This window comes from Paralichthys olivaceus, chromosome 16 (genome assembly GCF_024713975.1).
Source record: "Paralichthys olivaceus isolate ysfri-2021 chromosome 16, ASM2471397v2, whole genome shotgun sequence".
Classification (NCBI taxonomy): Eukaryota; Metazoa; Chordata; class Actinopteri; order Pleuronectiformes; family Paralichthyidae; genus Paralichthys; species Paralichthys olivaceus.
Genome location: NC_091108.1, coordinates 20,917,739 through 20,938,573, shown reverse-complemented (window position 1 = coordinate 20,938,573; position 20,835 = coordinate 20,917,739).

Here is a 20,835-nt window from a genome sequence, read left to right as displayed (position 1 = left end):
TAGTTAGACTACTAGATCTGTCTATTGGTTTCAATCCTAAAGTCCTCCCAACTATTGCAGCAAAGCTGTGTAATTAATGAGTCTAACAAAGCAAGATGGTGGATGATGGATGAGCCTAAGAAAGGAAATAATGTGATTCGTTTTGATATCCCAGATGTTAATATTAAGGAAGGAACACCAGGTCTCATAACAGCACTGTGTAGTTGTTAGCTGTTGTGAGAGCATTGCTGTGGAATATACAAAGTAAAGCAGACACAGTGTTCTATTTAGTTCAGAGTCATTATCAGCACCGGTATGACTGTATTCAATGTCATCCCAGAAAAGACCTGATGAAACTCTCAACACTCTTCTCATTGAACAATAAGAGTTTGAACACACTGGGAAAGCAGGTTTTCGTTTCTTCTTCTTTTTTTGTAAACAGATCCATGTAGATAATTGTTGCTGGACTTTCATTCACTGGATAACACAATAGGACCACAACTTGAAGTCAATATTGGTGTCTTCAAAAAAAGACCATTTCGACCTGAAAAGGATCCAAGGTCACACAATGATTTGCTCGTCTCAAAGATTTGAACATACAGTCATGACCTCTTTGGATCTAATTGAAGTTGACACTTACAAGACGTATAAACAGAACACAGCAAACTACATCAAACTATCTGCATTTACAGAAAATGATTTACATCTAACTAACGTCCTCAGGTATTTGGACAGCATGTACTCTAACAGGACATGACAAATCAGCAGAACAGCTTGTGCTTTCTGCACAACTTGGGTAAAGTTCTTTTTTCAGTCAGACAAATGTAGTCAAATGAACGAGAATGGCATTCCTCCGCCAAGGACAAACAATCCCACGCATCTGTCTAGCTCTTATTTGCACCAAATTGGACTAATAGTAATATTACTGTAATTACAAAATAGTCTGATTGCTTACATCGGGATCTGAAATGCTGTGACATAACAAATATCCTCCCTGCCAAGGGTAACAATTATAAACGTCCATAATGAGCATAGTAAAGGCATGTGTGAAGTAACATAAAACTTACTTTTATCGCATGTGGTCAGTGACAACAGAGACAGAGTGTGTGTGTGTGTGTGTGTGTGTGTGTGTGTGTGTGTGTGTGTGTGTGTGTGTGTAAAACACCAGAATGCTTGGAAAGAACATGTCTCTAAGTGGGACATGAGAAAGGCCAGAGCAGCAGAACAGACTCAGACGGAGATCCTTACCGTTTGGAAAACAATAGCAACGTGACAAAATCATTTCTCACTATTACAGTAGTAAGTGCTATATAAATGAAGTTTACTATTATTATCTCCATATTAAAATAACTTTACAAACTACCCTGTGTGGCTGTATAGTCAGTGGAAAAGAGCCCCTTCTAGGGAGTACAACATTGCTGCTCTGGAACTGTACAAACAACTTGCCTCTTTTCACACCTGAAAATCTGGACCAAGGTTCATGTCATACAGTGCATACATTGTACTCAACTAGTTTTGGTTTCACTTTACAATTGCGAAGACTTTTGTATCACGTACATCCTGATGTCATCACCTACGTGGGCTGTGTCTACCTATACTTGACATTGGTTGGTTTGAAGACAGGTGGGCTTCTGACGTTGGCGTGTTGTTGTTAGGTCGGTTGTACTCTTTTCATTTGACTAGAGAAGATGAATGAATCCAGTTCATTTAGTTAATTTTGTTAACACTGTAATATAAGAATGGAATCACTACCACCATCACCAACTTCAGGCACAGTACTCAACACTAGTTCGAATGCACCGAATGAACATCCTCATTATTCAGACATCATATTGTCGTAGGTGATATCATCAGAGGCAAAGACTGCAAGCAATTCTGTTAGCCTGGGCAACTCCACTTTAACTTTTCTATTGTTTCAACTTCCTCCAATTAGTCATGAAGTCCAAACTATTCGAAAAGGTGTTTTCACACTGCAAGCAAAGTGAACCATGGTTTAGATAGATAGATAGATAGATAGATAGATAGATAGATAGATAGATAGATAGATAGATAGATAGATAGATAACCTCTTTTGGATGGACTAAGTTTTGGTCTGTTGAGCAGAAATTGAGCGACGCCTGGAAGCTAGTTCAGGCAGCCAACCCGAGCTGCGCTGCTCCATAACTCACACTATACTACACACCCACCTTATTAGTTGGTCTATTTAAGCAGAGAAAATGTCCCATCCCCTCTTTGCTTGCTCCGCTGCTGCGTCAGTATTGCTGCCAGTTGCACCAGCCACCTATAGGCTCCGACAGGGGGGTTATTTGCTCTTCACTCCCATCATATCTATGTAATCATATCGGGGGGATGAAGTCAGAGCCTAGATGTAAAACACTAACCTGTTCTACTGCTGCAATAAACGTACGAATGTGAGTTGTCTGACTGAACTGTAGTCCGAGGAACCTTTCACGACTTTAATTATGGTTGTATTTATACAGCACTTTTCTAGTCTTGATGACTCAAAGCACTTTACAGTACAGTACTTTACAGTTTTCAATTTACTCATTCACACAGTGCATCTATGGGCAGCACTTTTTTAAAAGGAGCAATTCAGAGTTCAGCATCTTGCCCAAGGACACTTTGGCATGCAGATGGGGAAGACTGGGATTGAACTGCTGACCTTCTGTTTGGAGGATGACCGCTCTACCGCTCAGAAAGTGCCCTCAGATGAGTGTGTTGCCAGAGCGGCTTATGGACTTTGTCAAAACTCCAGATTTCTGGTCTACTCTCCCAGCTTATTCCAGTGTCTGCTAACTTGCTGTCTGCTCCTGAGTCACCTAACTTCATCTGTCTGCTACCCATCAGCCAGTGAAAGCCAACAGCTTGCTCCAGCCTTCTGCTTCTCAGACATTAAAGCTTGGGTCAGTTGGCTAGCTTTTTTTTTTGTCCCTCTAGCTACCAGCCTAGTTGACCAGGCTCAAGCCAGCTGGATTCCAGCCTACACTCCAGGCAGCGAGCCTCATATCTGCTTCTGACCCTGAAGACTTTGAGCCCTCCCCTTTTCCCAATACATCCGAGTCTGGAGTCCCAGGTAACCTCTCTCTACACCGCTTCACAGCAGCAGTGCTCTTAGAGCTGCATTGTGCTTTTTCTTATATTCCAGCAACAATATTCTTTAAATACTTTTAAATAATCACATCTATCATGTAATGTTTCTTCTTGTGAGGGCAGCTGTTTAATGGGCGTACAGCAGATTTTTCAGGATAATTCCCATTAGTCTTGTCTTATCCTCAAAATTATAACAATAACAACATACAGCTGAATTCACTTGATGTAAACTTAACAGTATTTGTAGGCTATTAAGTCTTGCTCAGAGTGGGGGATTTTCATTGAAAGACTTATTAGTTTGTCCAACTTAACTGGTAACTTGTTCATTTCACTTTTTAATTCAAGCTTTATCAGTCGTCATCTCCATCCCTTCCTTCGTGACTTGAGTTCCGCCCTTTCTCTATCTCTGACGTCTACACTCATCTCGTGTCCTATACACTGTTGGTTTTTGCAGCTGATTTTAATTAAGTTTTTGTGTTTTGAGGAAAATTGGATTTTAGTTCAAGGTTCAATTTTGGTCAAATAAGTTATATCTATTTGAATCAACAATACCTGAGGACATTTTAGTCCACTTTTAGTCACATTTTCATCATATGATTATAATTTGTATATCCTCAATGCATTTTGAGGGTACCGCCGTTGCCATCTTCATGAACAGTTACCATGGTTACAGGTTTCTCTCACAAGGTGTCCATGTCACTCTGCTCTTTCCAAAGTGTCTCTTTTCTTTGTTTGCTTTTTCAACCTTTGTTTAATTCTCAGTAGATTTTGGATGAATTTAATCACAATAAACCTCAGATAACATAACTGATGGTCACGTGGCTTTAAAAGGTGAATCTCACAAGCAGCAGTGCAGATAAATCATCTTCTTAACAGGATATTTTTGAGCAGTGTATGTGTCATGACTCTGAGCTCTGGGCTCATGTATCTAAAGGGTTTTTGGATTTTGTTGGACTTTTGATGATGGACATTTCCCTTGGTTTTCTTGTGTTTGGACTTGGCTTGTGTTTAGTAGTCGGTCTGTGCCTGGATTCCCTGTGTTGTTCCGTTTTCCCGCTCTTATAATCGTCTGCACCTGTTCCTAATGTGTTTCATCTACAATCGATCATCCCTGCCTCCTTGTGTATATACATCTGTACTTCCTCTTGTCTTTGTCATTTTGTCTTGACAACTTGTTCTTTCAGTTGAGCTTTTTGCAGTCTGTTTCTGAATGTGGACTTTTCTTTTGGACTTTGTTTCTTTAATACTGTTTTGCAGTAAGTACCTTTGCTGAAATAAAGGACATTTTTGTTATTTCTATTTTAACCAGACTCCTGCACGTGGGTTCGTCCTGCTTTCCTTCCTTTTCATCCTGACAGTATGATTCAGGAGCAACACTGTCACGGTTATGTATTTTCAGTGTTCCTCTCATGTTCCCTTCTGCCTTCCTCTGTGCTCCACCCTGTGATTCTCCTGTGTTGTTCTCTGTGTTCCCCTCCTGTGTTCCCCTCCTTGTCCCTCGCTATGTTCCACCCTGTGATTCTCCTGTGTTGTTCTCTGTGTCCCTCTCCTGTGTTCCCCTCCTTGTCCCTCGCTATGTTTCACCCTGTGCCTCTCCTGTGTTCATCCCTGTCTTGGTTATCGTATTTTGTTCTTGTTGATAAGTTTGTTCAGTGTTTCCCCTCGTGCACCCCCTCCGAGAAAACCTGACAAACACTATGATTCCACAGATGCAGGTTGTTGAATAAGACTTTTTGTTAAAACTAATTTCATTTCTTATTATTATCCTTTATATGTTTGTTTCAAAGGTCACTTGTTCTCGTTTTTTAAATAACTTTAATTGCCTTGAATAAATGTTGGTATGTATGGTATGAGGACAATGCATATTCCTCTTACTCACCTGTAAACATGTGTTACTGTTTTATCGTGGTTTAGGAATTCTTTTTTAGTTGTGTCAGTCTTGCATTTTCCATACGGGACTTCAATTCCATGACTTGCCTCCCACCAAATGCAAAACAAGTTTTAGCTTGTTACTTGTGAGTTTGACCTCAGAATCATTTGTGTTGTGACGCGTGAATGAGGGCACGGTCACACATTTGCAAATGTGGCAAACCTCCCAACGTCCAATCTGTGTGAGCGAAGAGGCGAATAAAACCTTTACTCCCTGTGTGAAGCAAATCCACAGCGTGGCTTCATGGAGAGTTCAACCTTACTGAACATTGACCCTTGACATTCATCTGCATATGTGACTTTGCTCTGACACAAATTATCAGCGCTGACTGAGGCTGGTCAGTGCTCTGTTTGACCTGACAGCTCAAGTTGGTGACAGGATCTGTCTCCAGACTTTCATTCTCAATGCTCACTTGGTTTCAAGATATCAGGCAAAATCTTTGGCCTAAAGAAGTTCAAATATTTCAACTTTCACAAGAAGACTTCATTTTTTTTGTAATTATATTTGCGTCTGCATTAACCTCGTATGTAATCATATTGCGGAAATAATTTGCTTTGCATTTAGTGTGAACGCAGCATTAAGGGTCAGGCAAGTCATGGAATTGAAGTCCCCTATGGAAAATGCAAGACTGTAAGTATGCTCAAACATACGTCTCTTGCATGGTTCAACTTTGACCTGCAACATGTCTGCATACACATATATGTGACTGTGCCCTCAGGAACGGACTTCCCATTTAAAATGTTGAGACAATTGCTGCTGTAATGAAATCCATTCTAAAGTAATGTGTTCATCTGTGTATCAACTTCACTATCCATGTTTATGCCTCCTCCGCCATCGATCTTTCAACCTCCAGGATAATGAGGGTTTGGTTTGTCAGGTAATTGTTTGCAGAAGACTCTATAATGATGAATATAGCCCAATTATGTTGGTCCTTTTTGGGGATTATCTGAATAAAAATTTTTAATCTTAAAAATGAACAGCCGCATGCTGGTCCATTCCTCCTACTCAAACCATCAACTATCTTCAACTACAACTCACTGAATAGTTTTTCTCTGTGAAAGGATTTTTTAAAATTTTCAAGCCACATTCAAATCCAATCGGAACACAAAGAATTGAGCTGTCCCCTTTTAATGTCTTAAAATGTAACTGGTTTAATCAGTCTTCTTGTGTTAACTGCTATTAACATGAAACATTTTTCTTTTAGCAACATCTTGAAATGCAGTTACTTGATCTAAAATTAATTATATCTGTATGATAAAAGCACTGGCACCTGCTTAGATTTGTAGTGTAGCAATGTAAAGACACTGAATTGTGGTTTCAGGCAGTTACTACTGTACAATTTTAAGTGGGATGTTTATTTTTCAATAGCCTGTTGCTATTGCACAGTTCCCCCCTCTTAATATAGCCCGTCTTACCTCAGCGTCCCATCTTCATCAAAAGCAAGGATCAGCTTGTGCCCCCTCTGTGTTATTCACTTCTACACTCGAATGGGAATTGATAATTCATTTCACAAGCCTTGTCACCAGATATGGATTTATATCTTCCTAGAGTGAATGAATAATTGAATCAATTGAATGATTTGTATAATCAAACAGACCCGGGGCAATTAGGGTCAAGTGCGGTAATGAACAATCTCATCATGACTCAGGTTGAAAGATATTTTATTAAACTACTCATTTACTTTGACAATGACAGTGTGCCAAGTTCATTGGAGACACATGTGGACATCTGATGTACATAGAGCTGTCCTCTTGTAATTGCATCAGATGTGCAAGTTAATACCAGGTCTAAACGGGGACATTGTGTTTGTGCAAATCAATGTTGATCCACATAATTATCCAGATCTGGTGAGAGACATTCCAGTCGCTACACATGACTAGGTTGCGATGACAGTTTTGCCATTAGCCAATTCACACACACATTCATACAGTGTATCTATGTGCAGCACATTATCTATCACACAACGTCGGCTCAGCTGTCAGGGGCACTTTGGTGTTGGATGTATTGCAAAAGGGCACTTCGACATGTGGAATGGGATTGAACTGCCAACCTTCTGATTAATGGACAACCCGCTCTATCTCCTGAGCCAAATAAGTTGCTCTCAACTTTGATAATATCAACCCCATTAGCAGTGCTTCAAATGTACTTGGTAACTACGGCTCTGTCAAAGATATTCCAGGGGAATGAGACCACATTATATTACTGTGTATTACCATTAAACCATGTCTGCATGTGAATGAAAGCATTCCAGGGGCTATCTTCAGTTTGTCACATGAGTTTAAGACATGCTAAGACAACTTCTGAAAAATGTAGACACAAGATTGGATAAGAATGACCCAGTTGGCAAACAGGTTTTGAAGAATGTGAAGTTTTTAATGGGGACAAAATAAAAGAAACACATGCTGTCGAACCTGTACAGAGTTTCTAATACTTCCTGCTCAGAATAACTATGGTGTGTGGAACTAGGACACTGCTTTCATGTATGAAGCAATCTCACAATAATCAGGACGCATATCTAACACTCAGTGGGTGGTTACATTTAAGACCAATCCAAATCATTTGATCTTGATCCATCCTCATTTTTACCTTGACTAGAATGGCACACTGGCAATTCTCCCTTGCTGCTTTTCTCTGGAGGCAAACCTACAAACCGAATGTCACTGGAAGCTGTAAAACATGTTGTGGTTCACAGCTACCATCCCATCCAGTCTAGTGAATTATTATGTATAGCCAGAAAAAAAAGGAAGCTACATTTTCAGGTGACATGACAGATGAGAATTTGAACTGGAAATCACACATAAATTACACAAAGGTGAAAATATCCAAAACAAACGCTCTGTTACATGTAAAGGATTCATTGCTAATAAAGTATTATACATTTTATAACTCAATGATTGTTCCATATCTGACCTACTGTGGTGAAGTTTGGGGAAGTGCTTGTAAAACATGTATTCATTCAACTGTCATTTATAAAATAGAACCATAAGTATCAACAGTAGAAGTCAATCCACCAAATCCATTATTTGTTCAGTTAAAGTTGTTGAAATTGTTGAATTATTAGATTATTCTGCAAATTATTTATGGGGCTCATAAGAAAACTTTACCTATACCAACATCCAGAAAAGATTTTAAAAAAAGAGAAGGCCATTATAACTTAAAAGGAACAGAGATCTTTAAAAACATTAGATTCAGAACCAAATTGGTGGAACGTTGCATTACAGGAATGAAAGGAATACATTTTTTGGAACAGTCTCAACAAAGAAACCAAAATAAAAATGTTACAATTAAAAAAACAATTAAAGCCAGTATGTCCAGGCAATAAAATAAAATTTATTAATTAAGTTTTGTGGGAAATCATTTTGTGAACTTCTTTGAATGGTCGAAAATGAATTGTAACTTAGGAACAAATAGAGGGATGTGAGAGGCTGTGCTGGCCTGCAGATATTTTCATTTTTAATCGTATTGAATTATTTGCTTTGTTTATAAATGTCTCGTCAAAGAAGTGCCGATTATGTAAGATTATTCTTTCTGCTCCTCTTCGTTCCAGATTTGAGATTTTTTGTTTGCATTCTCATTGTTTTGTTTGGTCGATGAATGAAATAAACTTATATGAAACATACACACATTGTTTTGTTGTATTTATGGTTGTGAGTTTCTATCGTTCTAAAGTTATTCTCAGGGGAAAAGAGAAAGATGAGGCAGGGGTGTGGGGGGGGGAGCTTGTTATAAGTGGTGCTATAAGGAGCGCAGCAGGGGAGCTGTGTGTAAAAGCACACTTACAGGATGCTATGGCAGAAAGGAGGAGGAGAGCGAGATTGAAGCGCTTGAGGAAAACACTTCACATGGGAGAGGGGAAGCAAGTGGACACGAGAGTATAAATCAGTGGGGGCTGATGCATGTGCACCAAAATCCAAAATATAAGCTACCAAAAATAAAATAAATATGTCTTAAGGTATTACAAAAATATAATACCTTTGCACAACATGCAATCAAAAAAATTTAAACAACTTTGTTTCTTAATGTCCAATAAGTGTCGACAAATAAACGCCTCATAACGATCAACTCTTGGATTTAGGTGATGATTCCAGAGGTTTTTGTTTTTTGTTCTTTGTATGATTCATGTACCTGCCAATGTCCGTGCATCTAAGTAAAATGTGTCACAGTGGCTGGTGTTTTAAATGATGTGGTGAAGCCATTTAACCCCGCCCATGCGCAAGACATCATCACCACAACTGAAACATGTGCCGTGTGTTTCAGAGTTTTCGGGCATAATTTGCTTCCTTTGGGAGAAAAATAAAAATTCCTTGTACTACAATAAGTCCTTGCAATGGTTGGTGCTCAGGCCTTAAGAAGTTTGGGGGCTTCCATAACATCTGAATATGAACATGAATGCATTATTCACATGTATTTTTGTTGTAAGTATGACAGTGTTTGGCTTATTCTTTCAGGTTCAACCCTGGTGGTTTCAAGCTCACCTGGGAGTAAATAAAAAACAGACAGAAATATTCTGGCAAGAAGTAAGAAGGCTGATTTTAATATCTTTTTAATACAACAGGTACAACGCTTTCATTAAATGTCTACTGTATATTGATATTAGTATAAAAATGTGCAATGGGATTTGTAAACAAGTCTGATACTTAATGAAAGTAAGTAGAAAACAAAAAAGAACAACATAAATTCAACAAAAGACATTGCTATTAATGAGTAAAATGTAAAATGGTCATTGCGTTCCGTGTATCTGCTGAGGTACTCTGCATCACCCACAATGTACAGGTAACAAGTAAAGAAATGTGGAGCGATGCAGACAGTCTGTGGAACTGGGAGCACATTGCTCCTTCTTGTCTGGTTGAATATATTCGGCTCCAGCAGCTGATCAGCCCCTCCGATCACAATCTATATGTTTCATACACAGTCTCATCAGAGTAGGCAAAAGGATTTCGCTGGTCTAGAGGACAGGGGGTCCTCCTCAGAGACAAAACAATCTGCGCATCGAGCTCCACCGGATCCTCTGAGAACAGTGATGTCATGTTTCAAAGGAAGTGATCGGTCAAAGGGCGGAGCTTTTATACGGGTTGATCTCTTATCTTCAGTTCAGCATAAGGCACCATGGTGATTTGTGTTTTGTGCAACTGAAAACCCTAAAGTAAACCTGAAGTTACATAACCACAAATCCTTCTTGGTAGGTCTCTTACTTTGTGTACTGTTTGATGCTGGGCAGGCCTTGCTATTTGGTGGAGAAAATGTATTGTTGCAAGATATGTACAAATTAGTGATGGTGTACCTGCATACACAGTAGGCATGGTGCTATGTTCTGACACCTCCAATCAGATGGAGATGCAATGTTTGATTCGTAGTTTACTGATGAAACATCCAGCTGCCTTCATTCTGAAAAGCATCTCCACCATGATGTGATGATTGAGGGAATGCTGCCATCGAGTGTTCAGAGGGAAGCTACACCAGCCAGGAAGGACTCTGTCTGAGGTAAGTCTAAATTGGTTTATTCTACCCTGTGTTACATGCTTCAGTTTGATGAAATCCCTCTCATCTGATATTAGTTCCTTGATTTTAAGACGCAGTTGAAGGTGTTTACATTGTCAATGAGTAAAGCCATTCTGCATATACGTGTACCCTGCACCACCTCAACATATGTTGCAGGGTGTATAAAGACTGTATAAACACGGTCTCCATCAGTTCTTGGATGTAACCTGGAAATCATTTGTACAGAGATTGTTTGTAAAAAATTGTATTCATGTAAATTGTATTTACTTTATGAAAAAAGTAGTTTTATAATCAAAACATTTTGTGTATCTCTCCTTATGTTGGCTCTGTTTTCACTGGCTTTGCCTTCGGATATTTCATTTTATAGATCGGTTGCTTGAGGGTGATCAACATTTTCATTGAAGTGCATTGCACACAGGCACAACCTGAAAAACAGAGAATTTGCAAACCAGTTTAACCAAAGATAGCACTTGCAGAGCAAATCAACTCATGACAAACAGAAAAGGATCTTGCAGGCTGTGGGGTTCTGATGATTACATGCAAACTTTCAATGTTCACTGCTGCAAACCACCGCTGTGTTCGGTAGAAATTGATTTCAATTAATTAATTACTAGATTTAGTAAAAATGACATTAGCTATCCAATACATTATACATTTCTTACCTCCAAAACATTTCAATGAAAGAGAAAATGATGTCATTTGATGCAAACCGTGGGATAACACTGTGGAAAGACTCCAAAGTCTGGTGGTGCTGGCTCCACTTCTTCACATCCTTCAGCACCCTCTACTTTCAAATCATTCTGAACCTGATTTTTCACAAGAAAAGGATGATACGATATGTATCATTAGCCTGTTACAGAGAACTAATGACACACATTATATGTTCTTATTGTATGATGCACAGTTGCAATCCCTGAAAATATACTGATAGAACACAGATATAGTTAGAGCACTGTGACATTTTTTACAGTACATAATTTACATAATTTACAGTACATACCTGGCTACAACCACTGTTGGTTTCAGTGAATGTTCTTCATGTTTGTGGACATCTTGAAGGTGGTTCTCCAGGGATCAGATGTGATGTCCCTTGCAGATAAAAAGAAATGTAAGGGACCAGGTGAGGATTTATAAACTGTAAAGTCAATACAAAGACACAGCAGCCTTGTATGTGCATTACTTATTATTATTATTGAAGGGGGGGATTATTGTTATTCGAACAACCACATTGAACGACTCAATAAATGTATCTCTTGTAAGATAAATGACAAGCCATTGTCTTTTATTTTGTCTTTTTCTATTCTAGCAACCAAGAAAACCCGAAACAATCACAAAGTGCTCCAAAACAACCATAAAGAAACACAAACCAACAACCAAGAGACCCGTTCAACTGCAAAGAGAGTCAAATCAACAACCAAGAAACCCAAAGCAATCACAAAGTGCTGCAAAACAACAATAAAGTGACACAAACCAACAACCAAGAGACCCCTTTAACCGCAAAGAGAGTCAAATCAACAACCAAGAGAAACAAAAGCAGAACAAAGTGCTGCAAAACAACAATAAAGTGACACAAACTAACAACCACAGAGACCCATATCAACCACAAAGACAAAAAACAACTGAAAAGAGACACAAAACAAGCACGAAGTGGTGAGACAACAATAAAGTCACACATTTTTCCTCTGACACACTGTAAAAAACAATAACATCAATAGGATAAATAGAGACTGACAAATGAAGTGAGGAAAGAGAGGAGAGGTCTTACGAGCAGCTGTGAGAGTTTCTCTCCCCCTCCATGTATCTGCCTTTGGAAAAAATCTACCAGGGAGAGAGACCTGCTTTGAAATGACAAATCATTAAATATTCTGGGAAATATCAATCACACTGCAGTTGTAATGCCATTTCAGAATAGTAAGGAAAAGCCCCAGTAATTCCACCTGTGCATCTGGCAAATATCCACCAAGTATGATATATTTCAACAAATCATGGAGCAGATGGCTGCACCCAATTCAAGATCTGGGTCAACACATTTTCCTGAGGGAGGCAGTTGTATCCCAAGAGATAGATACAATAAAAAAGCAATTTGGAGAAGAGGGAAAAGTATTTTTCTTTGTCAGAACAAATATACAGATCCTGTTTGTGAAAAAAAAAAATGAGGCCACAAATTCATAATGCATAAGAAGGAGATGATTCATTGTCATGCTTTGATAACCCCAAAGAACACTGATGCGTACACCACGACATAACAACACGTGGGAATGATATAAACAAGTCAGGGCCATGAGATATGAATCTGTTCTTTACTGACAAGACCTGTCAAACTAAACTGAAGAAGCCTCTTGGATGAGAAATGAAATGTTCACATCACCTGCCTCTACAATGGGCTTTAGTTTGACACACACTGTCTGCACTGACTCTCAGGACACACTGAGGTGGAAACGTTTGCAATTACTAGTCAGTACAAACATATTAACCTATTTTTGTGTATGCCATGGCGCCTGGAACATGACTACACACATTTTGGGATGCGTGCAACTCATCTGGAAACTGTTAGAGATTATTGGGCGGTTGTAGCTGATGGATAGAGCGGTCGTCTTCCAACGAGTCCCCGAAGTGTTCTTGGGCAAGATGCTGAACCCCAAATGGCCCCTCATAAAAAGAAAGTGCTGTCCAGAGATGTGCTGTATAAATGTGTGTCAGTGGGTGCAAATGGCTGAATATAAAACTGTACTGCAAAGCTCTATGAGTGGTCATCAAGACTAAAAGAGAGCTATATAAATACAGATCATTTACCATTGCAATGTAATGGGTGAGTTAGCGGCGGGGGTTGACTTAACCAATTATAATTTTAGATGTCCCTAAGCTCTGGAGCTTTATGGACTCCTTGTTTATGTACACATTTTGACCTGATTTCTCAGTTTCCTGTTTTATTTTGAAATGATGCTCCTTTTGTGTCTCCAGCTTTATTTCCTGCCTTTGTCTTGTTTCCCGCCCTTGTGATTGTCTGCACCAGTTCCTCATGTGGTTCACCTGTGATCAATCAACCCTCCCTGTGTATATAAGTGTCTGAGCTTCCCTTTGTCAGTTTGTTGTCTGTCGCTGGTTCATCTTGTTTTCTTGCTTCTTGTTTGCCTTGTGTCACACCAGCTCTGTGTTTCCACTCTTTTGGTTCTCCTAGTGTTTCTCCAAGTTTAGATTTTTCTGTTTTTGGACTTGAATTTCTTTCCCTGCTTTTCTGTAAGACCCTTTGTTTCATTAAAAAAAAAATTTGTTTTGTTACCTGAACCTTGCTTTTGCATTTTGACGCTACCTGCACACCTCACTCTGACCTAAATCTGTAAACTGTCCATCTGCTGGTGTGGTGCCGGCCTGTTTCCTGCCTCAGAAGTGTAGACTCCTACAGCAGCAAACCTATGCAGAAGGGACATGCACTGCTCATCACCGCTGTGTTTCTTCTCTTCTGAAGCCACCAGACAATAATAGACACCACCTTAAGTTTGAAACAATTCAGTTTCATTCCATATTATAAGCATATAAATGTGAGCAATTTGAACTGAAATAAAAAAAATCGACATACATATAGCAATTACAGCTCAGTGTTCAGTATGCCATAACTGCTTGTATTAAAGTTTGGTTAAATACAAGGATAAAACATGTAAACATTAAGCCTTGTCTCACAACAGGTGCAACACCAGAACACAACACAGATCTGTTGCTCTAACATTACAATGATGTGATACTCTCTGTTTAGTTTGTCCAGTCTGGACTAATGTAAAAAAAACATGGCGGTCTCCGTAGAGAGGGTCCCCTCGATTTAAATATAAAGTATTTAAATATAAAGGGCCTTTTCTGGGGTAAAGAAAACTACAATTCATACAATTTAGATGAAACAAACAAATGAAAACATCATGAGGATTATTCTACATTAAATTTCTGCCAATAGTTCCCTCTCACCTAAATCTTACACACTGGACCTTTAAGTCACTTTTTAAAACCCACTTTTATAGACTTGCTTTATTGTTTTCTTTTCACCTATTTTTTTATTCCCATCTTAATGCTTTTACATGCTCAAGTTGTTGTCGAAGCACTTTGTAAACTGTTCCTAAAAAGTGCTATATGAATAAAGTTTATTATTATTATACCTTCACTTAAACCTAACATACTAACCTTTAAGCAGCAAGACAATTCCCCAGAATGTGACTGTCTTCACACATGGAGATCCCCACTCCATGAGTAAACTTAGACCGTGGATGCAGTCCACACATACGCTTAAGAGTTTCTAATTTCCACACTTCACTGTGTAGACTGCAGCAGATAAGGTTTATAATTGTGTCTCTAACATTTAATGACTTAATGTTCAAGGTCAATGGAGCAGATGATAACCTGCAGACACTTCACTTCAGGAATATGAAGGCAGATTTCCATTCATGAACAGAGTAAGGTGGCTGATAAGGGGGCTAAAGTGTAATACTCAGTTACTCACTTCTTTATTGGGCAGACTGCAGGAGATAAGTTCTCTAATTGCGTTTCTTAGACCTGCACGTTCAAGGTCAACACAGCAGCTGATATCTCTATCTGCTACTTACTTCTGTAACTTAAAACATCAAGGTACCTCTTTATTACGTATATACTTATTAGGTTATGTAAAGCATGCCAATCATCCTTGTGTTCAAATATTATATATATATATATATATATATTTATGTTACCCTATTACCTTCATGTCTCCTATTTTGAAGTGTTATGCCTACATTTTAAGATGAATTTTTCAAAAAAAAGGGACTTTGAGTTTACTATTTATTTTAACTGTAATTCAAATGAATAGAACTGTCTTAACCTGCCAACACACCTCCACATAAACTATTCATGCACAGATTACGATGTTTGAAGAAGAGGTAAAATTGAAAAGGTAACTTTTCAACAACCCACGTGGACATAGAAGTCTTGTTTCCCAAAATGTCTAAGTTGTCAATGTGAAAACATATTGCAACTGAAATGGACTGCACAACACACTGTAAGACCTAATAGTCTGTTGATCTTTAATCAAATCAGACCACACACACAACAGCCCTCTACAGAGACGTGTTCCGTGATCATGTGATGGGTCTGTATAGTAAAAAGTAAATAGACTACATTCATTTATGGCTTTTCAAGTCCTGCTAACCAGCCAAAGTGTTACATTACAGGTCACATTCACTCATTCACACACAAATGTATACATTCAGCATCTATTGGCTGTTTAGTGTTTACAAGTCTGTGTACTGTAGTGCTACAATGTACTTTATCTGCATTACTAATCCTACCTCAGTGTATTAGGTCTGCATTGTTTTAATTAGTTTGTCACCTTGCTCCCCTCAGCCCAGTTGCCAAAACTGGCTCAACTGTGATGGCTCTCAGTTGTTTAACAGAGTTCCTGTGCACTGGCCCAGGTACAAGCACTTTAATGATGGCACTTTAACATCACAATAGAACATTTTTGAATACAGAGATATTTTGCTGTGATGGCACAAAATTAAAATGCAAAACAGCCATACAATTAAGACTTACTCATAGAAACTTGATAAATGAAACCAAAGTACAAAACAACTAACCCTTAAAATATCAAATAAAATAACACATCAAATGAACCCCACCACATAAGAGCACAATAGACAACACTCTTCCACATGTAGGGGGAATTGGCAGCATCAACAGATGACCCTCTTGATAAGGTGCTTCAAGTGCAACATCTGCTTTATTGCTTACTTAAAGCCATAGAGTGGCCTGCAGTGCTTTTTTTAAGTCAAGCAGACAGACTGCTTTAGGATATGTACTATTCTGGAACCTAGGCATTATGGTCATAATGATTCTTAGTCTAGAAGACAGAAAATGAAAGAGGTTTTAGCTGTGTGTGAAGAGGCTGTAATCAAGCCTAATAGATTAATAGAGTTTGCACAACAAGTTGACATGTTGCCAACACATATTTTTTATATTGGTAAGTGTGCTCTCACTGCTTCCTCATATGACCACACCATACCACTCCTGGATACACCACAAGATGACTCTGGTATACTTTCTTGAGAAATCTGTGGTTTTTGTCCTTCTGTGGGAGCTGTAGTGGAGTATTTGTTGAATCTTAGTGTTGTGGATGACAAAGTGTTTCCTGCAACTTTTGCAAATGTCAATTCCTAATTTTTTTGGAAATATTAAATTCCTGGATTTCATGGAGAGATGTGATTAAGATATAGGTTTATCAAATTGTCTATCCAGATCCTATCCAAAATGTATTACTTCCTTAGGTCATGTCCCACTCCCTCACAAAATGTCATGGAAATCTGTTTAGTAGTTTTTGAGTCATCCTGCTGACTAATAAACAATAAACATAACTCCTTCGTGCAGGTGACATTTAGTATGTGCACACACCTAAAACCACAAACTGTCATATGCCACCCTGAATTTTTTTCACTGCACCATCAGGACATTATAATGATAATTGTGAGGGAAGGTTCAAATACAAGTTAACAAACAACATGCTAACACCAGGTGAAAATGAAGACCTTGATAGCTGAACTTAAGTTTGATATTTTGTTTTGACACTTGTGTTAACTTTCATTAGTCGAATAGAAAGAATTTAGCATTTTTGGCTTTTAGTTCTTGTCATGTAGATGTTTATTTCGACTTATTACAAATGTGCAAGAGTTGGACACATGATGTTCAATTCAGTTTTATCTGTATGGCACCAAATCACAACATACTTTATCTCAAGGCACTTTACATAGTAATGACCTTACAAGATTCCAGAGAAACTCAACAGTTCCCACAAACAGTCAGGCTCAGTGTTAGTGGACATCTGCCTTGACTGGTTGAAGTGAGAGGAGAAAAATGGGACAGAGAGAGAGTTACATGGATTAATGGCTTTATTCATCCACAATAAAGTGTTGTCCTCTTGCATCTTTAGCACATTAATCTACATACACCAAAGACGTTTGTTAATGTGATGCTCCAGTTTAAGGTTTTCGAAGAAGATTATTTGTTTTTTACATGTACACGCACTCGAACCAAGCACTGTCCTACCAATGGTGTTGCACTATTCTGCTGACATGCAGGTGGCAGTAACCACCTAGATAAAATGTGCCATTTGAGACCAAGTGTAAATGATCTTTATTTATATAGAGCTTTACAAGTCATTCACACGTACACACACATACAGTGCATTTATGAATAGCACTTTCTCTATCGCACATCACCCACACACTGTAGCTATCTTGCTAATGATACAAGGAAGAAGAACACTGAAAGCTAATAAGATGGATGTAAACAATGTTTTTAAAATACAAAAAATGTGGCTTTACAAATGATTTATGAAAAGGGACACACATCCGACTCATTTGTTTCAAACACACACTTCAATCAACAGCTGTCACAATCATATATAAGATATAGACTGAAGCTAAAAGACTCAGAGAGCACACAAGTTAATAATGTTTGCACACTTTAGAACTACATGCAAATTAAACTACTTTCTTAGTTTACAGAGTTTTAAAAATGTTTGCATGAGCTGATTGGTATTTTGTCATTCCACTGCTGAACATCATGCTGGATTAATGCAGTAACACAGAACAGTACACATTACTGAAATGAACAGTATCAGGATGAGATAAGGAGGAAGAGCAGTACAAGTTCCATAAGTTCAAGGTCAGAAATATGTATCTTGTGTACTTCAGAGTGAGGCCCACTCAGTGCAGTTAGAGATTTTTGTTCGTGCAACTGATTTCACCGCTTTTATCCTTCACGTTTGTCATGTATCTGATAGTGTCACTTGGAAAAGCCAAAAAATGAGGGAGACCATTCAGATCTTGAGGGTTAGGAGGAATATTGACTGTATTTACCTTATAACAAATGTTATATGAGAAGTCAAACACTGATGGATGAGAGAAGAGAAGAGAGAGAGAGAACAGGGGACTTTGCTATTTGTTAGGAGACTGGTTCTAGGTGTACTTCCTCCATTGCTCACTCTCCTGCCACTCTGACGTACTCCTCAACAGGTTGAGAGGAAAAAACACAAGAGGCGCAAGCAGGGCTCATGAGAGCGACCTCTAAGCTAAAACAAAATGACTCCTAGAGAATACAAGTTCCTTAACTACTTATATAGAACTAAAGAAGTCTGGTTTCACATTATTTATGTGTTTCATTCTTGTGGGTGTGTTTTGAGTGTGTATTTTGTCCTGTGTATGTTTTGATGATTCCAACCAACTTTGTTGATATGGTAATAAAGTATTGAATCTTATACATGTGTTTGAGTAGACATTATTTAAATTGTAAATGAGGATAATGCACCATTTAATGCTTATGTCTGTGCCCATTTTTGGTTGACTTTTACAGCTGTAACACAAAAGGCTTGTGTAGCACATTGAAATCCTGACACTGGTTATATATGGTTAAGTTAAAGATTGTGCACTGCACACTTCTAACTTGTGTAGTTTCCACATATTGATTTCTATAGATGCAAGATTTGTTTTCTTTGTGCAGCAGCAACTAAAAAGAGAAATCAGAAACAGCATAAATCATTTTCCAAATGGGCACTTAGTGTTTGGCTTTTCTCAGAATTTCGAACAACATACCATGTGACTGCAGTGGCAACTGCATTGCGAGAGTTACTACAGTTTATCAGGAGTTTCAAGGCCATGCAAGCAGAACAATCAATTATTGGGAAGTGTTTGTTTAGTGTAGCTTGCTGATTATCATTGGGTTTTGTGCTCTCTTGAACTTTTTATCTCTCTTCCTCTGTCTGTCTCGCTGTCTTTCTGTTAAGCTGGCCTTCATCTACAACCTCTTAAAGTTAACTCGAGGTTAAAGCCATATCAGCCCCGTGTTTCCTGCCAACGCAGGAGTGGATCAAAGTGGGATCAACCATTCCCACGTGCCTGTCAAACAGCTTGTATTTGATATCAGTATTTCAGGACGTGTAACTGCTGAATAATTAGTGTACGTCACTTTGCATGTGACAGGAATTGCTTTTTACTGTACAATGCCGATTGACATTAGACACAGATAAGGCTCTGTATTTCCAAAAGTTTGGTTTCAACCGCAACCATTTAATTTCCCTAAAAACCTGAAATCTACTGTAGACATTATTTACAGGCATGGCTGTGGGGATGGTAGCAAAAGTTAATCTGTCCACCACTTTGTTCCAGACTGAAAAGTGTCATTGTTGATTTCCAAGAACATTTATGCCCACATTTATGTTAGCTTGCTAAACATTGACCTTGTCTAACATTGGGATGTTTTCACTACTGCTGTTTAGAGCCTCACGAGCATGGCAGTAGACTCTTCTCTTATTGACGGTCAGAAGACTATGTGAAAAGAGAAATCCACAGAGAAGTATCTGGAACTGGAAACTCTGAACACATCTCTATTAGAGAGTGATTCCACTGAATAGAAATGCAACCAAACCAGCTGCATCTATATGATGCTAATAGCCACAGATACATATTCATTGTGTTCACAACCATGTTCTACTGCTGCAATAACACAACACTCAATAGAGTGCTTACCTCCTCCAAGGTCCAACAGTCTCCTTAAATTCAGTCAATTTGCATCCAAATTCCACACACTCATAAATATCAGTCCATTATAAATGCCAGAATTTTTACATCAAGATCCATGAATCATCACCTCGACTATTGGTAAAAACACTGACAATATAAAAATACATAGCTCTAATCATATAAGATAGATTTGTATGTATCGTGAATATTAAATATTACATATTATTGTGTAGAATTTATCTTAAGTACACTGCAATAATGACGCAGCGGATTGGTTTGTTTTTGAAGTCCATAAGATTTGTCTGAGAGTTGTGGAGGATCTTTACGATTTTTAAAGGTAAAAACTGTTGTCACATGAATATTTAGTGGGTCTAAATGTAACTTAAAGTCAGACCTTCATAAGTCTGAAATTAATTTATAAATGAATGAATGGATTTGTTCATGAGTAATCATGTCATTTCACTTCTGTCTCATGAGAGAGTGAGACGTGCTTTAGTGACTTCTGGAAATATCTTGCAGAAACAACTCATCAGCGGATTTCACGTGATAATTTGTCTGTACAAATGTATTTTTGAACTTTTACCTTGCCTCTTTGTGTTCTTATTCTTTGTGAATGTCCTTGACCTGCTGCTGTGGCACAACAGTTTCCCAACTGGGATCAATAAAGTTCATCTAGCTATCTATTTGGCTATGTTGTTGTGTGGTGTGCAAATGTGGCGGTTGGACTGGTTAAAGTATTGTGCGTATTTGGATATTTTCTGGTTCACTGTGTGCAATGGGCTCATGGACCTGTTCAATGTGTGAAGGCTA